At 35.5% G+C, this 20,583-nt stretch overlaps 1 long non-coding RNA gene across 1 annotated transcript; it reads right to left on the bottom strand.

The window, feature by feature from the left end:
- Positions 1–7,857: 7,857 nt before the first annotated feature.
- On the bottom strand, positions 7,858–18,684 carry LOC116596949. The gene is made up of 3 exons (XR_004288381.1): positions 18,635–18,684; positions 9,773–9,798; positions 7,858–7,909 (listed from the first exon to the last, which is right to left on the bottom strand). It is a non-coding gene; the product is annotated as an uncharacterized LOC116596949 (long non-coding RNA).
- Between the last annotated feature and the right edge of the window lie 1,899 nt (positions 18,685–20,583).

Raw genomic sequence — 20,583 nt, 5'->3', positions numbered from 1 at the left:
TTAACAAAAGAAAGAAAAACAATGGACAACCAAAAGCTAAATTAGCTCCTTACTCATGAATCTGGGGAAGATAAAAAGAATTGTTCTTCCTCTCTCTCTCTTTTTTTTTAAGTGAGTGAAGAGAAAAAGTATTTTATTGTACAAAATAATCTAAAAATTATTGAAGTTGAAAATCAGACTTGTACAGAATTATTCTCTTTTTATGACTTAAAATAATCAAATGGGTTAAAAGTTTGGAATGGAAAAGAATCATAAGGGAAACAGAATGAGCCAGTGTTATGATTCTTTCTCCATAAGAGACAATATCACATGGTAATCAAGAGAGAGCAGGTTTCCATTTCACAAGAGCAGAAAGAGCTGTGGGATGCTGGGAATGTTCTATGTCTTGACTCAATTATTAATTATGTGGTGCTTGCCTTAAAATAATTGGGTCAATTATATAGTTATCTCCTATGAACTATTCTACATAAAATCTCACATGGATATACACATATATTTTTTATATATCTATGTATCTATTTACCTAAGTTTTTATGTAGGATTGTTCATAGGATTTAACTGTATAATTTCCCAAATTATATTTTTATTATAAATAAAATTGTGTTAGATGTGCATACATATACATACTTAAACTTAGATTGACATATATGTGTTACCTATCCATCTTTAAGAGTTTATGTATGATAGTCCATAGGACATAACTGTATAATTGGCCAAATTACATTTTATTCATAAATACATTTTATTATAGTATTAAAATTTTTAAAGCATGTTTTCTTTGAAGGTATAGTATAATACTAAGAAAGTGCATAATATCAAATGTTGATGAAGTAGCAAAAAGGTAAATTGCTACATACTGCTGGTGTGAATATAGATTGGTAAAATCAACTTGGGAAAACTGTTTGGCATCATTCAATACACTGAAAGTGTATGTCGATTCCAATGCCACAATTTATTCCAGATTCTTGTACTCCTGAATCCATCTATTATGCAGCCACCTCCCAGAGTGTCAAAATTAAGCTGCCCATCAGATCATCAAACTTTAGTAACATGATTCTAGGGAATAGCGGGTGGAGTAATCAGGGGAGGGTCAACAATAATACCTCAGCCTCAGCTTTAGCAGTCTAAGCACTTGGTTAGATATAACAGCTAATTTACTGCCATTCGTCTTCCACTAGACTATTCAAGCTTGGCTGAGCCAAGAATCAGGTCTATTTAATCGTCATATCTTCTGTGCCCACAAGATGTAGGATATGTAGTAATTTATCAGTAAATTACACACAAAATTTTGAAAACTACATTGAGGGAATCTTGAAGAACAGGGGGCTCGGTGTGGCTGTTTCATTGCGTCCTCCAGAGGGCAGTGCTTCCAGTGTAGTAGGACAGCAGTAGTGATGGAAACGGAGGAGAGGATGTTCTTGTCTTGGGGTGCAAGAGTGTCTGCCTGGGGATTGGCGAAGTGTCTTCCTAAAATTTCGCAGTCAGGAAAGAACTTGGCATGGAAAACTCTGAGTGGCACTGGAGCAGACAGTAGAGAAAATCATGACATTGGCCTGGATATATACATGAGCACGGGAGACAGCTCCTGGCGAGACCATACCAAGACATAACTGCAAGGGAACTTGGAGAAGAGCGTGGGACCTAGTTAAATAGGCAGGCGATGCAAGTGCAGGGAAGAGATGGGTTATTTAAGTATATAAATGCAATATGTGATTTTATAATGGAACTACATGTCTGAATAGGCAATTTTCTTCTGCAAACTAATTCTGTTTTTCAAAAAAGCTCTCACTGAAATATTTTAGAGACATATTGGTTATTCTTTAACACACTGCACTAAAAGTAATCTAAGTCCTTTTTAATGACCCTAGAAGCTTAATCATAAGATAATATTATTTACTTTATTTTAATATTTTCATTCTCATTTGAAATATTGAAGTAGTGCCATATTGTCTACACTAAATGTTCTCAGATGATGGGGAAATGTGACATTTTATAACTCTTGAACACATTTTTCTCCATTATTTGACAGCCAGTTCTCAGTTATTCGTTCTTTGGAAATACACATCTACCATGTTTCCCCCCCCTTTTGCATATATAGATATCTAATAATACTATTTGAACTTTCTAATCTGCTATAAGGCATGAAATAAAACATATCAAGTATTTATTATAATTACCTCTATGATAACAAAGGATCTCAATAAGAGAAATGGCTTATTGTTTTTGTTTTTCTTTTTTAGTAATAATGGCAAAAATTACAACTAGAATTTACCTAGTGCTTATTAAGTGCCAGGTATTGTTCCAAGATCTTTATATATATTATCTCATTTCACCTATACACAAATCCTTTTAAGTAAGTACTATTTTCATTCTTTTTTTTTTTTTTTTTTTTTTTTTTTTTTTTTTTACAAATGATGAGACTGAAGCACTCCTAGGCCAAGATTAAACATCATAAATGATAGTCCTCATTTCAAACTTGAACAGCCAGGCTCCAGTCTTGGAATACCTTTCATCCCTTCTACAAATAAAATACAGGAGCTTAGTAGAACATCTTCTGTTTCTAACTATGAGGACACTTTTCTGAAATGTAAAATAAAAGTATACTTGATAAGAACTGTATTTATGATACTTCTGAAAAAAGTTATATACTATAATATAAAGCCTCAAAGGTCATAGCCAACTCTTTAGAAAGATAAGTTAGCAAACTGTAACAGTTCAGATGCTCAGTTCAAGATTGTCTGAAGTCTTACTGTACTCAGTGATTAACTCTACATTGCCAAGGGCACACACATCCTTGGCCTCATTCTAATTTACTGAAGGACTGGCAAGGGCTCTTCCTAGTGAAATGCAGCAGCAAGTCTAAATACCTAGGCTCAGCTATGGCGCTAAGGTAGGCTTTCCATCATCAGAGATATTTTGATTGTTGTTTCATTCCACAAGGATGTTTCTTGTGATAAAGATATGCTGTCCATTTTAATAACAGATGACGCTGGAACCTCCAGAAATAATGGGTGCCCTTTTATGATGTTGTTAAACCAAAACTAATTTTAGATTCCTCTTTGATCCCCTCAGAGACCTACTAATTCTCATTTTATACCCAGCAACACATTCTGACTTGTTACTAATGCCAGCAATGTTAGCTCAAGAATCTCACATACCAACCCAGTGAGGATGAACCCATGATTCTCAGACTTTGTGTACATAGTTGAATTAAAAAGGCTGCAAGATTATTGCATATGTTAGGTTTCTTCAGATACTAAAGATTCAATTATAAACTATAAACACCTGAAAATAATTCATTTCCTTCAGAGTGGGATATAAAATGCAAGATTAATACTAATTATCTAAAAAGATCCTTATTTATACTATAAATTCTCTCTTGTGGCTATCTAAATAAGAATTTTTAAATTACCTGAAGTCAAGAGACACTAACAAGACAATTTAATAGTATCTATTGCATTGAAAGAACTGTGTTAATAGAAAATAGAGTTGCACTGATAATTAGCCTGGCCAATTCACTTATGTTCTTTTATTCCATAATTTTATTGTAGATTTATCCTCCCACATGTTTCCATAAAATGTGAGCTCTGAAAGATAAGAAACCCTATATGCATACTCACATTTTCAGATCTCAAAAATATTTGTTTTAGAAGTATCTTTAGCTACAGGGTCAGATGTCCCATGTTTTCCAAAAGCATACAATTTGAAATAATTCTATGGAGGTTTGAAAGCTCATTGAATTTTGAAAGGCTGTTAGATAATTTTATTTTAAAAAAGAAGGTTTTTAAAAGGCTTTATTTATTAAATTTGTAATAGTCACTCCCACAGAAAAGCCATTAGTGAAGATGCCATTGAAGGTATGAAATAACTTCAATTACAGCCAACCTTATATGATCTGGAGATGAAACATAAGTGATTAAAAAAAAAAAAAAAAAGGAGAAGGACTACAACAAACACATCCCTGACAGAGTCTGAGTCAATATTATGGGATTCTCAGATGGAATAAATATAGGGTTGATTATCTCTTTCCCCCTTGGCAAATGAGGTTAGATAATATCTTGCAAATAAGAAGCTTATTTTTAACACAAATACAGAAACAGAGTGCACACAATTCATGTCTCACAGGAATAATCAGAGAATTGCCTTGTGAAGGTCAAATCTGTCACACTGAGTAAATGATAATATCTCAGAAGTTTAGCTCATTTCTGAAATAAATGTTTCAATGGATGATCGTGTTAAGTAGCTAAATATACATTTCTGTATTTATTTTCTGTAGTTGTTACAGCAATATTCTATTAAGTTCATACTGATGTCTGTATCTTATATCACATAGGATCTGAAAATGTGAAAAGCTTGTTGTCTCATATAACTGAGCCTCATAAATGTTCTGATTACAAATATTGTACAGTTAGAAAAATAAAATGCATACATAGGGTAAGTTATTTCCTTGTAATCATGCAACAATGAAGTAGGAGATCCAAGGCTTGCATTAGATTTAGCTCTTCTGAGCACCTCCCAGACCACATTTATAAGTAATTCTGTAACATGCAGACATACCAAAAAGTGCCATAGAAAATAGTTCCAAGTGTAAATTTTCCAAAGATGTTTAAATTAAAATATGGGTTCTTAATCCAGATGGCAATTTTGCTTTACTGTATAATACTGAGTTCCTAGGTTACTATGATCAGTCTTTTTAACTGCCTCTCAAAACGTGACCACATAATTTTACATAAAGAAAAAAATTAAATAGCTGAATTTAGATGGTTTCTATTTTTACTTTGCAGTTATGTATATGCTTGTATGTAAATTTTTAAAAGATTGAGATAATTTAAGGAATATGAATATTTAGCAAAAATCATCCTATCAGAAATCATTATTAATCCATAACTCTTCCTAAGACTCTCTTTAGAATAATTATAATAAAGTCTCTTAAAGACATAAGCTTTAAGCCCTTTCCAATTGATCCAATCTTTATTGTTAGCTAACAATACAGAAGAATATGTAATAGTACACTAGAATAAGACTGCCAATTGACTCCACTTGACTTTGACGACTGAGCATGTTTCTAAAGAAGTCACAATATATTGGTAGCCCTTTGCCACCAGTTTAAACTCATTCTGGCCACTCAGCAGAATACAACCATCCAAAAAGTAAAAGTGATAGCAAGGAGTCTCAGAATCCTGATGTCAGTGGGATGTATCACCAGTAACTGCACTTAGTTACCAATTTATCACAGGACTGTATCAGTGACACAATGGGCATACTGCCTAATATGGCTGGCTATTCTAAAATGACACTAGCTCCTACTTGTGGAGGAAAGGTACGGCTCAGCTCTTTTTTTTTTTTTTTTTTTTTTTTAGCAGTATCATTTACTTAGAATTTTTAAACATTTAGATTCTTGTTTCTCATCTTGGGCAAATATCTCCTCCAAGCTACATGTTTTCTCTTACACCTCTAAGGCTAACATCTCAACTATGCCCCAATATTAATAAGCTCTACTTTTCTCATTTGTTATTTAAAAATACCCCATATCCTTTTAAAAATAGAGAGTTTTCAAATAACTAGCTGGGCAACCTTGCACTTATTTCCCTGGGCTTTAGATTTTTCATTGATAAAATAATTGATCCTTAATTTTACCCCTAACCTCCTTTTGCTCTTACATTTTTAGTTCTGTGATCTGACTCTATCCTGCTCCTCCCACTCCCAAGGAATATGCAAGAAAGTTTCCCTTTCCATTCTTTCCTATTCTAGGAATAAACTAAATCTGTGACTAGACCACTGTTCCTCATTCTCTGAGTGTCTAAGCAATAGATACCTTTGGACACATAGCTCTTAACTGGTTTCCTCTACTCTGTACTTCCAGTAATGCATCATGAATCTTCAATCTCACTTACAAATATGAATCTAACATGCATTATATAAAATGAATTGTGCTAGATTTTGAAAGAGATTAAAAATAACAATGTATAAAATACATGATCAAAACATATTTTCTGCTCTCAAAATTAAAACCTATTTGAGAAAATGATGGAGAATAAGCACAGAATAGAATTAAGACAACAATACAAGGTAGACTATAGCATGGTTCAGAGGGAGTAGGCAGTAAATAGACAATAATAAAGAAGGCTGAATATTATAGACACCAAAGAAATTCAAAGGAGGCTAAGATCATAGTGGAACTGAGAAGTCGTGAAGGACGACAAACAAAGCAATGTATTGTACATATTCACCTTCTTAGACACTGCCTATGAATGAGTGTTCTTGGTGCTCTATATCCTTATTAAGAGTTAATAGTATCTAATTTTTAAATACTGTGGAAATTCAATAGGTAAGAAATGACATTTACTATAGTTTTTATTCACATTTATCTGATTATTAAGAGGCTGAATGCATTATCATGCTTATGAGTACATACAACTGTGTGCTTTTTGCTTATTTTTCCAGTAATGATCATATAATTATTATTTTAGTATTTGTGTATAATCACAAAGTTGGGGTAGTTGTTCATGGTATGTGTACTAATGAGGTATTATAAATGCAGCAAATCATCTTCCCTTGCAATTAGCTGCACAGTCAACATTGTTATGGTGTAAAAAATACATTCTCACGGATACAGCATGGATGCTTTGGCATGTAGGTTAAATGCATTAATTTTATATTTCAGAGCTACTTGAAATTCTGGTCCACCACAAAAATCAGGAACTTGTGCCAGCATGTAAATCAAGTCACTGCTTTCTTCACCAAGAACGCCTTGCTATTAAAGTCAGCTCAACTAAATATTGTGCTTTGTTCTATCTCTGATTTACTTTTTGGCTCAATTACTTTATCTCATTTCAGACCAGTAACTAACAGTTTGAGAACTGGCAGCCAGTCTGAGGGCCAAACTTTCCAGTTTGTTATATAGGTTTCTACATTTTATATACACATTTTAATGCTCTAGATCTACATGCATATACAAATATATATAAAAGTATAATATATGCATGTTTGTGTATATTGTGTGCCTATGTGTGTTTACATTGTTAATTTTATTATTCAAAAGAGAAATGACTGGAAAAAATTAAAAGCTGTTTCATTCACTCTGTATGGCATCTACTATTCTCCCACATATTCTAAAACTACTCCATTATTGCTTTATACATGATGGGCTCCAAATAAATGTTTTTTAGACACGTGATTTAATCAAAATCATTATGACAGGTGTATTTGTATTAATTCAGAGGATTTTTAAGGTTCAGCAAATAATCAACAGTTTTTACTGCTTATGAGATGTTGGGTACTCTAAAATGTACTGCAGATTGTCAAATATAATATGATGCCTGCTCTGGATGCAAGGAGGCAGATATGTAAGAAACAAGGGCAATAAAGTGTTACATGTGCCCAGCAATACTGATTTGTAAGATACACTAGGGGTTCAGAAAAGAAAAAGATTACTAATAGGGGAATCTGAAGAGAACCAAAAATATCTTCCTAAAGGCAAAGACTCTTGAATCTATTGACCTTAGATATTTTTCTTAAAGAAACTTACTGTTTTTTTTTTCCTTCTCTTTCTTTATAGAGAAGGGGGGGGGAAGGGTTTAGAGGGAAAGGTAGAGAATCTTAAGCAGGCGCCATACCCAGCAAGGAGCCTGATACAGGGCTCTATACCACAACCTTGAGATAATGACCTGATTAACTGGAACACAGGATCTAAGGTGCACCCACAAAAAGCTTTTCAAATTAAATAATAAAAATTCAGAATCCAATACAAGAATAAATTGACCTCATACTGTTTTCATCCTCTAAGTATTGTTTCATATCTGTTCACCTTACTAACTCACTGGTGTTCAAAGAAAGCCATCTGTATTTGTTCCTTTTGTTGTCCTGTCTATACAACATGACTTGTCTTGAAGTTCCATCTTGCCATGTCCTTGAAGAAAAATGAAGAACAGTGTTCATGTACATCTTCACAAACATAGAAAGCTCTATAAAGCTGAATAATACTGTTATAATTTTTAAGGATTTCTTTGTTCCTTTCCCTATGATTGTGTGTTTCTTTTCAAGTCTACTTCTGACTGCTAGGATATTTCTATTTTTAATCTTTAATCAATTTTATTTTTTTCTGTCACTGTTGTGAAGTACAGATAAAATTCTTCAGTACATTTTACCTTATTTCTTTTTTTCCCTAAAAAGTACAGATTACACCAGCCACCTTACTCAAAACGGCCCTTTTGGGGAAAACCTAATAAAATTTTAAGCCCATTCCAAGCTTTTGGACTTATATGTTTACTTCTGGTAAACATCTCTATTTAACGAAAAAATCCAAAGCTTTATAACAGAAGTATTCTTTTCCACAGGAAAGTTGTTCCTAACATCTTAGCCTTTAAGGAAAACTTCTGGTATTTTGGCAGCTGAATTTCAAAATAGAAGTAGGCTAAAGTGGAAATTTAGGTCTGAATCTGAAATGCCACATTCTAATAGATAATACCAAGACCCCAGGGGCATTGCTAAAGGTTTGCTCTCTCATAATGAAAAAAAAAAAAATTATGTTTATGCTCCAAAGCCTTTTTGTTCATAATTTATTTGGTTAGAGGTGTAGATCTTTCAGTGATGTATACATCTTTAATTGATTCTTCTTATAAAAAAGATCTTTGTATTTGCATACAAAGTATTGAATTTAGATGTACACATATTTGAAAAAAAGAAATTAAGGAAAGAAACATTGTGTTATTTTGGAGGACGAGTGAAGTTTCCCTGAAAATAACAGTAGCGTGAACACTTATTCTCCTTCGCATACAAGGTTAATCATGGACATAATTCAGTTTCAGAAAGAAAGTTTTCAGATATCACTGATACTTTTTCCAAATATAGGTTATAGACTATTTACTATTATTGTTAAACATTTTTATGTTTAATTTTTTTAAGTTTAAAATTTTAAAACTATTTTAAAAAGAAATTGAAAACTTGAATGGTTCACATTTTAAAAAATAGCTATAAACGAAAAGGTGGAGCATTTTAGGACAGACAATGCAATCAGACTACTATGTAATCAAGATACCATCATGGTTTCTTTCAAGTAAAATCAGCCACATATTAATAAATTTATTCTAAAAATATATACCTAAGTGCCAGAGACAAATTTATCAGGATATGGATACAGTATATAATTTTTTATAATAGGAGAAACTTAGAAATAGTTTGTTATTCATCAAAAGGGAACTGGCTAATACAAGATGAAAAAGCAAGTTGTAGAACCTATAATTTTGATTAAAGAATTATTATATATAAAACTTTATAGCTATATATACCTGGAAGATTATATATCAAACTGTATCAGAAAATATCTTTAAAAAAATATATCTTAGTGCAATAGGATGGGCAGAGGAAATTTAAGGGATTTTCACTGCATCTGAAATGCTTTTTTGCACAGTTTTAATTTTATGATGCTTTTGTTTTGCAATACTTTCAGAATGAAAAGAAAAGAAAAGAACTCCAATAAATACCACTTAAAATATTCACATGGTGGGCAGCCAAAAACGTGGCCCATGGGATGTCAGAGATCTGCAGCCAGGTGATCAATTTGGAGATGAAGAATGAATAAACACTGGAAATCAAGGTTAGGTGCTGGGTCAAGTCTTGGCAAACAGTCAAAACTGGCAAGTCATGGTCCGAGATGAGGTTAGAAGTCAAACCATTCAGACATCCATGAGTCTGGAAGAACAGTGTTCTTAACTGCCAATATAATAAGTAGCCAGAGTACTCATACCCCATAAATCAAAGTGAGACAACTCACCTACAGCTTGTGTTTTCCCATGGGACCTAGAAAGACAAATAAAATAAATGATTACAATATTCAGGTAAAAAATTAGGAGAGCATGATAAAAGAAACCAAGATTAGCAGTTGGGGCAAAATAGGGTCAAGGAAAACAGATAAGCATTCCATTTCGCAAGCAACTAGGTGGAGTTTTCATCTTCCAGGTAGTCTTTTCAAAGCTTCAAGTAAAGCAGAAATGAATCCAAGGGTGTGGCTAGCATAAAGCAGCAAATAAAAATGGGTCTGTAAAATTGAGTTGTGATCAGTAATTAAACTGACAGGAATAGAGACTGTCAAACTCTACTCAAAAGCAAGATCTTCATATTCTTATTTGCAGTGCAGTAATTTGGAAAGATGGTAAATATTTTAAATTACCACGTCTGTGGCCTAATTTCACTGTTCTTTCCCATTATGGACTACCTAAAAATTGTCCTACAACTTCACATTTTCAGTTTGTACAGAATTTTTTAATTGCCCTTCTTCTTAGGCCATAATACTTTTTTGTGTGTTTTCACTTCCTCATCTTAAGAAGGTCATTTAAATTATCTATTATAAGGACAGTTACTCCTCCCAACTTGATGTTATCCATGAACTTAAGAGCTTTACTTGATCCTCCCAATCACTGATAAAGATCTAGTATGGAACTCAGATTTTGAAACAGCACTCAGTACCCACTCCCATCCCTCAGAGCGGGGAGGACCAATTAATAGCTACTCTATGAGTGTGACCTTCCAAGCAGTAGCACACCCATACTCTAATAGCAGGATCTCAACCCTGCTCTTCTGCTCCCTAATTAATATCCTATAAGACCGAATTAAAAACCTGACTGGAGTAAAGATCTGTATCTATTGCTTTCCTCTAAACCAGAGGGTCTGTTACTCTGTCACAGAAGGAATTAGATTAGTTTGATCTGATTTGTTCCTCATACAGATACATTAAAAAAAAAAACTTTCCCCTTCCCCAGGGCTTATATATGTTTGCAAATTGAAAATCGGTCAATAAAAAGAACACATAGCAGGCTTTGTGCTTCAAAAATTTGCACTCTGGATAAAGAGGTCCCTTAGCAACCAGAAGAATTAAATGCATTGTAACTTTTATTTTTAAGTGCCAGGATCAATGTACAGAGACATTTGCTCATCATTTTCCATGACTTTTCACACTAAAGCTATGAATAAGCTTCTATGTTCATTTATTTGCTGTTTTATTCCCCTCACGCATCGTATACAGATGTGTAAAGAGGCAGAAGATACATCTGAAAATTGGTCAAAAGCTCTGAGAAATTCCTTAGAGGAAACCAAAGATACAGAAGAATAAGAAGTACAGACTTAAAACCAGTTAATTGCAGTAACTCTGATTAGATTTGGAAGAAATACTGCTCTGTATTTTATATTAATTTTTAAAAATCCTGTCATGATCATTACACCAAAAATATACTGCAGCTGAAATCCACTTACTACTGGAAGCTCTACAACAAGGAATCCAGAACACAAATACATTTTGTAGAGCCCTTAATCTTTCAGTGTGTACAAAGATACATATATACACGAGTTGTACCAAATTTATGGAAATATGTTTTCTCTTCAACACTATTCAAGTAAATAAAATGAAAAGTTGTGTGATAAGTGCTCAAGCAAAATAATCAGTAAATATCAAGTTATTTATAAAATATAAAAATAAGATATATATATATTTTCTATTCTTCCTGTAAATATGTTTTGAACACCTAACCATGTGCTGGACACAGATCCAGGCACTGGAGATGCAAGGGGAAACAAATAAGCTAATATTTCCTCATTTCTTGTAGTCTATACAGTAATGGGAACAGACCACAAAAACATAACTGAGAAAATTAATATAGTATGCAGGCATCAGTAACTGATGTGGAGGAAAATGAAGCAGAAAGGGTTTAGGTGTAAAATGTTGTCATTTAAATAGAATTGATAGAAAGAACTTCACTGAGCAAAAATCCAAGAGATGAGGGAACAAGGCATGTGGTTATCTGAGGAAGAGATTTTTAGGCAGAGCAATGAAAAGGAGTAGATTAAGATTTTTTTAAACATAATTAAAGTGACCTGGCCATTGTGCCCTCAATTGTGGAGCTGATGAGGAGGAAGAGACAGAGTCACTACTTATACAGATAGATATCAGCTAATTTTAAGATGAAAATATTGTTTTTAATTACCTAGAGTAGATCACCAGAGATATTTGCATTGAAACTTTCCCTGCAATAAATTTATATGTTTAAGGACAATGCTTCCCAGGTAAAAACCATTTTATTCAAGGAATATTATTTTTCAAAGACTCATAGTAGAATTTACCCATTAGAAAAGAAACTCCATGAACAGTATTTTCTAATTTTATTAGTTATATTTTGAGAGGTATGGGCAGAAAAGATTTTCCCTACATGTAAGCATACATGCAAACACACCCTCATTCAACACACACACTGCTATACTCTACAAAAGTGATGGATTATTATAGTTAACAATTGAAATTCAAAAATGTTAACTCATTCACCTTTCATAATGTTAAAATATATAGAAAATAGCCAAGAAAGTAATTTTAAATAATTATCCTTTACATGTTGGAAGAGAGAGAACACATTTGTCTTATTTAGAATAGCTTAAATTCTGAGGCTTAATGAACTGAAAAATCACTCAACATGATTGTTAAATGCATGCTATCCTTTTCCACCTACTCTACTTTCTCCCTCAGAATTAAGCAAAGTTACCACTGGCACCTATACAAAGGAAAATCTATAATGTAGGGCACTTTTCAAAGTGTGTCAATTTTAAAGGCTTAAAAACAGTGCAATTTTATGCAAAGTGAATGGCCTTATCCTTTTCACAATTTCAATGTCTGATTGAATCAACTCAAGCATCCAATCAATCATAGGATAGATAAGGCCAACTATAACATGACTAAATTATCGGGTTAACCTTCTGTGGCTGTAATTGGCATAATGTATTATCCAAACTTTATGAAAGGATATTAACATAAGGTTTGCAGTTTAGAATCCAGAAAAAGATGGCTGAGATGATGTCTTCCCGGGTCATAGGGAGAACAGGATCAGAACATTCTATGATATGCCCTAATTGACAAAGGAGATAGAAATAATGACCTCCAGTTAACATGGTAGGCCAGGGCAAAGAAAACAATAATGTGTTACGGCAAGCCAGGTTGTGCTCATAATAGAATGGCTTCTTATCACCCAAGGAAATTTGTTTAATACTAATGAGGTAATGCTTCATCACTCAGGTGGTAACCAGAAAAAAATGTCCCTACTACGGTAGTATCACTCTTTTTTCCTGAGAAAAAAGATATCTATACAGGTTATAAACTTATATAAGTTTAGGCAAATGTGTAAAAGGAGAACTGTAACAGAAAGAAGAAATTGTTTTATGGAAAACTTTAGACTTTTAAGATTGATGTTTCCCTAGACATCTATTTTTCCCAACAAATTGTCCAGATGGATCTATCTATATATAATTATCAATGCCATAGTTGGAAAAATAATACAAGCGAGGAAACTAGTGGCAAAGAAAGGGCTAAATTTTCAAGTGTCATGAGTTACTGTAAGTCAAACTCGAACTAGCCAAGTTAGTCAAAATTTGGCACAATTTTTCATATCATACTTATTTAAAAATCTCAAGGGTGGTAATTATTAATATAATTGTGATATCTACTCATACTATTCTGAGTTTTAGATAAACAACAAATTTCAGCTGAGTCCACCTCTATGTGATTAAGTAGGCTGATAATGATTACTTATAAAATTTGATTTCTGTAAGAGTTATCAAGGATTAGTGTCCCTCTGACAGAAAAATGTGAATGGAAATATTCTTTCTTATGCCTCAAAATCAGACCACAGAAGCAAAAATACAAATGGTGTTCCTGAGAAATGAAAACATTTCATATCATCACAGTAACCAGTAAAAATTGTTAGGCTGACCCTACAAATCAAATATTGGATATTCAGTATGTTGAAGACAGACAAAAATACCCCCTGAGGGTAGGCTAAGAGCCTGTTTTATTTACTCTTAGATCAGTGGTATTTTTGTAAATCAAGGAGACATTATTATTTTTTTTAATAATCCTGGATAAGCATGATACTGTATCTTTCCTATGGTGTGTCACTTCTATTTTCTGGATATAAAATTCTTGTTAACTTGAAACACTTAATATTATCGCCAACCTTTACTACTCCAGACATTATGTTATGTTTTGGTTAAAATTAGTTTTTCTTTTGGGAAAACCTTTTTTAGGTGATAGGAGGTGAAGGGGAATGAATAGGCAAGGTACATTATTAATCTTCATACATCAAGCTATAAGGAATATCCACATTTATATTCAACTAGCTTAAGTAAATCTAAGAGTAAAATTTAGTAGGTATCCCAAATACTTCACTATTGAGTCCATTTAGGATTCTGCTTGAATATACAGGAAAAAAAAGGGTGAAAAAGGGAAATACAAATCAAAACCACAAAGACATACCACCTCACATCAGTCAGAATGGCTAAAATTAGCAAGTCAAGAAACAACAGATGTTGGTAAGAATGCAAAGAAAAGAGAACCCTCGTTGTTGGTGGGAATGCAAGCTGGTGCAGCCACTCTGGAAAACAGTGCGGAGGTTCCTCAAAAAGTTGAAAATAGAGCTACCCTATGACCCAGCAACTAATTGCACCACTAGGTATTTACTCCAAAGATACAAACGTAGTGATCTGAAGGAGCACCTGCACCCCAATGTCTGTAGCACCAATGTCCATAATAGCCAAACTATGGAAAGAGCCCAGATGTCCATCAACAGATGAATGGATAAAGATATGCTATTTAAAAAAAAGGGGGGGGGGCGCCTGGGTGGCTCAGTGTGTTAAGCCGCTGCCTTCGGCTCAGGTCATGATCTCAGGGTCCTGGGATTGAGTCCTGCATCGGGCTCTCTGCTCAGCAGGGAGCCTGCTTCCTTTCCTCTCTCTCTGCCTGCCTCTCTGCCTACTTGTGATCTCTCTCTGTCAAATAAATAAATAAAATCTTAAAAAAAAAAAAGGTAGGATATGTATATACAATGAAATATTATGCAGCCATCAAAAAATGAAATCTTGCCTTTGTAATGAAATGGATGGACCTAGAGGGTATTGCACTAAGTGAAATGTCAATCAGAGAAAGACAATTATCACATAATTTCACTCATATGTAGAATTTAAGAAACAAAACATTGGATCACAGAGGAAGAGAGGAAAAAAATAAAACAAGACAAAATCAGAGAGAGAGACAAACCATAAGAGACTCTATATCTTAGGAAACAAACTGAGGGCTGCTGGAGTGGAGGGGAGTAGGACGGATGGGGTAGCTGGGTGATGGACACTAACGAGGGCAGTGATATAATGAGTACTGTGTATATAAGACCCTTGAATCACTGACCTCTACCTCTGAAACCAATAATACATTATATGTTAATTAACTGAACTTAATTAAAAATATTTAAAAAAAAATAAGATAAAATGACAGTAAGCACTTCAACAATTTCTGAACGAAACAAGTATCTTCCCCTGTGGAGCAGCAATTGGTGGCGGCCAGAAGGAAGCCTATCTGACAGAGGGAGAGACAGAAGCAGGTATTAAAAACAAACAAAACTGGACCAAAATCCCTGTCCAAAGAAACAAACAGTACAACTTTTTCTGTCCTTACTACCCAAGGACTACTAAAAGGAAAAATTGTGTTTCCTTTTTTTAAATTTCCTGTTAAGTTCTCCTTCCATATTTTTTATGTTCTTGTGAAGGAAAAAAAGTAAAACCTGTTTAATCATATTTGACTTGATGAATTTGCTTTCAATAAGCAAATGTTAAATGTGTTAAGACTTGACTTGTGTACTAGTGTGTAATTTTTCAAGTTCAAAGTATCCCTAAAGGACACTTCCTACATCTGATTTTTCCCAGTAAATGAGGCAAAGCAGTTCTAAGACCTTCCACAAACATCTAGCCATCTAAAATGGAGAGGTGAATCCTTCTGCTTATACAAATAAGCTAGGTATTGGAGGGTGGTGAGGGTATGCTACTCTTAGGATTTCAGAGTGTCTTCAAACTGAAATCTCGGTGTTCTCAGTATGAAAAACCTGAGACTAGATGCTTATTTAAGGAAAGTGTTATTCATCCAGTAAAACCCTGCCCCCCACAAAAAAAAAAAAAATTGGATAATGCTGGCCATATTTTGCCTTTCTGACATTTCCTTGGAAATCTACAAGAACCTCCCTTTTCCCCTCCCGCAATAAGACCAGTTAAGTGTGTGTTAAGCAACTACAGAATACTAAATAAAAAAGTTGGCTAAAACCAACCATGAAGCTGCCAAAACAAACAAGCATCTTCCCTCGATTGCATCATAGTTTTCTTCCTACAAAATTCTGTGTATCTCAGAATTGTGGAAAAAATGAATGTGTTCTAGATCAGAGATTCTAAACACATTTTGTCATAGACTTGAATGCTTAGTTCCCTAACAAAGAGGTGTGTACAAAATACATAAGTTTTCATTGTGAGAGACTATAGCTATAGTTATTGTATAACCTCAGTTATCTTTGAGGTAATGTGCCCCAGGTATTTGGAGGAGGAAGAGGTATCTCAGGCCTCTTGGCTATCGTTCTAAGCTACCAGAGGGTTTTTGTTTCCCTCCCCTTCAATTATCCTAGGACCTAGGAGTATTCAAGGGCTAGAGAAGAAGAAATCATCAACTGAAAGTTGGTCTCTACAATGTGGAGTTGGAGGATGCTGTTCTTAGACTGAAGTCTCCTGACTGAAGGGTAGGCCTGGCAAAGGACTCTGGGTAATAAGTGTTACTTCAGGTGATGCAACCACCCAATGCTCAGAGTTTATGCAAGGTCACTTTGCCTTTAAGAATCTCAGTTTCTTTATCTGTAATAAGAGGGTGTGGTTAATGATCTTTAGTGCCCTTTCTAGATCTAAAATTATAGACTTTCAGGACTCTGTCAAGAGACTACCCTACTATTATCATTTCAAAAGTAGCAGGAAAGCCTGAGACCAGCAGGGGCTCCCTACATTTAGAGGTAATAGTAAATGATTAGTCATGTCCTTTGTTTATGATGCTGAAACTACTCAGCCCATTTGCACCAAGGGCTACAGAATGCAAAGCCCTCAAAACAGGCCAGGAAACCACTCCATACTCCAAGCCTAGAAGTAAAACATCTCAAAGGCAGTAGGAAGAAATATGGCTCTCCTATCCTCCCAAACTGGTAATTTTTAAGATCTCTGCACTTGTTCCTATGGTAAGTATCTCTTTATGTGTTTTAATAAGGTATAATTAGTTGACTGACCCATCCCAGGATTACTCAGCTATAAACTAAACCACCAACTGACCAATTTACCAAAATCAAGTAAATTACCTATGTTAGAATATGATTATGTGCTTCTAAAATAACCAATGTAAAATCATAAAACTATTTACTATTAGATCTTGATAATCATCATATTGTCAGTCAAATATAAAAAAATGTGTTAACACTAAGAATTATTTTTCTTCTTTTAATTAGAAGTTCCTGTTAGTGGAGAATTGTTTGGTTTAGTAAAAAAGCTATAATTTTAAAATTCATTTTCTTAACTTTTTTATATTATTACTCAAAAGCATGTTGAAATGCTAAACAAAGCTGGTTATGAATCCATCTTTTATACTCTTGTACCATCTGGGACATATTTCTGCTAAAGTCCTAAATATACTGTTTTAATTGCTGGTTTACTTGTTTGTTTATTCATACAATTGTATAAGCTATTTCATCAAAGGAGTTCTGTTTTACCTATCTCTGCATCCTTAGGACCTAGAAAATTTGGCCATATAGGTGCTCAATAAAATCCAAGCTAAAAATCAAATAAACTGTAGTACACAATCTTACAATAATTCTAATTTAAAATGAATGTAATAGTAATTGCATTTGGTAGTTACTAGAATTTTGGTAAATTTATACATCTCTATTTTTTATTTTATTTTCTCTTTTATGACAAGACTGGCCCTTAGTGCACATAAATTGAACAGGGCCATATGGAGTCTGACAGTAACTACTGTTCGAACTTCCACATCAAGGGCACAGTGCAGGGAAAGGCTTCCTCAGGAAGTCGTTTTGGTGGGCAGACCTAATCCAACAGCCCAAGTGGGGCTCCTGCCTGGGGGAAGACTTCTAGAGCTTAGTGTGCATGCACCACAAGCCACCCTGGCTTAGATTTCAGGCAGCCTAGGATGGGTCCCCAGGGTTTGGGGCTTCTGGGGACAATAGAACTCCCAGGGGAGATTTCTGGGGGACTCAAAATGATGCCAGGGTCCACCCTACTCCAAAACACATGCCCTGATCCATTGAAGCCAGATCTCATGGAACTGATGCCACCCAAAATTGTGCCTCTTTGGCGTAAGGACTATGTTTGAACAGAAAAATGTTCTTCTGCTGTGGAAGGCTGACCTATAGCTGGCTTAGTTCTGATAAGGATCAAATATGTACTGGTTGCTACATTCTTAAAGGTCTCATGACTGCCTGTAACTCTCACCAACAGATAATATTGAACTGAATGATAAGCAGCAGAGAAATCTTGTAAAAGTAGGTTTAGCAGTAGAAATTCGAAGGTGACATTTATGATCTGATACTCTATGCACATATCCCCGCCCCCTGCCCTTGAGTACTAAACTTCTAACAACCAGCTTGACAGAGCAAAGGTGTAGCTCTTTCTGTCCATGGGTCCTGTCCCCATGCTATTCTACTTACATAAACTTACTAAGTTGTACCATATAACATCTCAAGAATTCTTTCTTGATGGCTGGGCTCCACGACCCTGCAACAGAAGTCCAGAGCCTTACCATTCTTCCCAGGTTGGGCCGGGGAGTCTCCCGATGACAAGCACCTGGGTGACTTGACTTCCACGGAAGCCTTGAGTCTCTTTCCAAGGATCTAACTCAAACAGGTTTTCCCCCACGACAACCTGACTGCAATGCAAAGATCCCTTTGCTCCAGGAAGATGGAGGAAGATGGTCTCAGGAGGGCCTGTGGCTTCCTTGTACATACAAGCCTATTAAGTACGGCAGGCCTGAGAGCAAAAGGTAGGCAGGGAGGAAAGTGCAGGCTTTAGTGAACTGACGTGGAAGCCAGGCTCTGTGGGCTCCTACGGCTTGGGACTAGGGGGAGTCCTACCCATAGTTTTACCTATACAGGAGGGTACTTCTAAGGAACACAGTAGGTTAAAAGGGTCCACTCTGCTCCAAAACCCGGTGTGCATTTCTCTGACACCAGGTGTCCCAGGATCACGACCCAGATCTCGCGGGATCATGAAGTCAAATCTCACGGGATTTGGGACTCCCGTCTTGGGCATTAATAAGGCTGTGTGGGGTATGAGACAAAACGCTTCATGACTGTGGGAAAGGCACCTAGTCCGGTAAGGTGGTTTATAGACGATCTGAAGTTAAGCACTGTCAGAATCGCGGTATCAACGCATCAGCGTGGGGAAAAGCTGCCCCAGGAAGATGGCATGGTAAGTACGGTCAGGCCTCAGCCAACAAGGGGTATGGGCTCGGAGGCTTATGGGCAGGGTGTGCGGGAGTGAGTTGCGCAAGGGACAGCCACTGTATTCAGCATCCAAACACCCTGGCATCATTCCCCAAGTTTGTGAATTGTGGGAACACACAGAGCCCCCCGTGGGGAATTCTGGGGGACTCATAGGGAAGCCAAGGTCCACCTCACTTGGGGTGTCAGTTCCCTGAAAGCTGGGTCTCAGGGGGCATCCTCCGCCTTGTCATCCTGGGTCCAGCAGGAAGTTCTCAAATGAGAGGCACATGGGGGACCTGACTCCCGCAGGTGCCTTTACTCTCCCCAGGCACAGGGCCACAAAGGTCTCACTCAAACCTTCTGCATCATAAACCTGGTATAGTTCAGGGAACTCCCAGCTATAGGAAGAGGAGCTGATGGGCTGGAGGTGGCCCATAGTCACACAAATCTAGAGATCGTGGGGACTCGAGAACAAAAGGCTGGTGAAAAGCAGAGTGCACATGAGCCAGCCCCTCTGTTTCTGGATTGGTCCCAGGGTCCGGAACAATTAGGGATATCGACGTCACTAGAGTCACTAGAGAGACCTGTGGGGGAAACAAGGGGCTTCCAGTGTTCATTTCTATATCCTTATTTTTGTACTTGTGTGGTTGCATTAAATTTATAGCCCTTAAATTACATTGTACGAATCACCCGGGAGCTTGATAAAAATGCAGATTTCTGGTTCCCGCTAAGACATCCTGACCAGGAAGTGACTCAGAAAGTTGAATTTTTAACAAACACTTTAGGTTTTCCATCTATTAACCACTCTTTGAGAAAAAAGTGCTCCAGTTTTGTAATATGTTGAAGCCATTAATAGACTCCCATTGCTGCTGAAGGATACAGAATATGCCATCCAAAATTGTGCCTCTTTGGCATAAGGACTATGTTTGAATAACAAAGATGATTCTGTTTCGGCATATACTGTATGACTGTTAGAGCATTTCGCAGCAGTAATTACAGAGGGTATTTGGTAGCAGTAATAGCAGAAATTTAGATCTTAAAAATATTAGCTCCTGAATATGTATATTTTATGACAATTTGTGATAAATATGTTTGGGACTCAGACATAAATGCCTCATTCTGTCCAAGAAGGCTATTGGCAGCATTATCAAAAATTTAAAAATATGTATTTTATTTTTCCTTACAACTCATTTTCTTTTTTTAACTTATTTGTGTATATAGGTCTTGATGTGGGAAACAAATATGATTATTATTGGTAGCACATAAA

The sequence above is a fragment of the Mustela erminea genome, chromosome 8 (assembly GCF_009829155.1).
Source record: "Mustela erminea isolate mMusErm1 chromosome 8, mMusErm1.Pri, whole genome shotgun sequence".
Classification (NCBI taxonomy): Eukaryota; Metazoa; Chordata; class Mammalia; order Carnivora; family Mustelidae; genus Mustela; species Mustela erminea.
The sequence above is the reverse complement of the archived record's forward strand: the minus strand, read 5'-3'. Positions and strand labels throughout refer to the sequence as shown.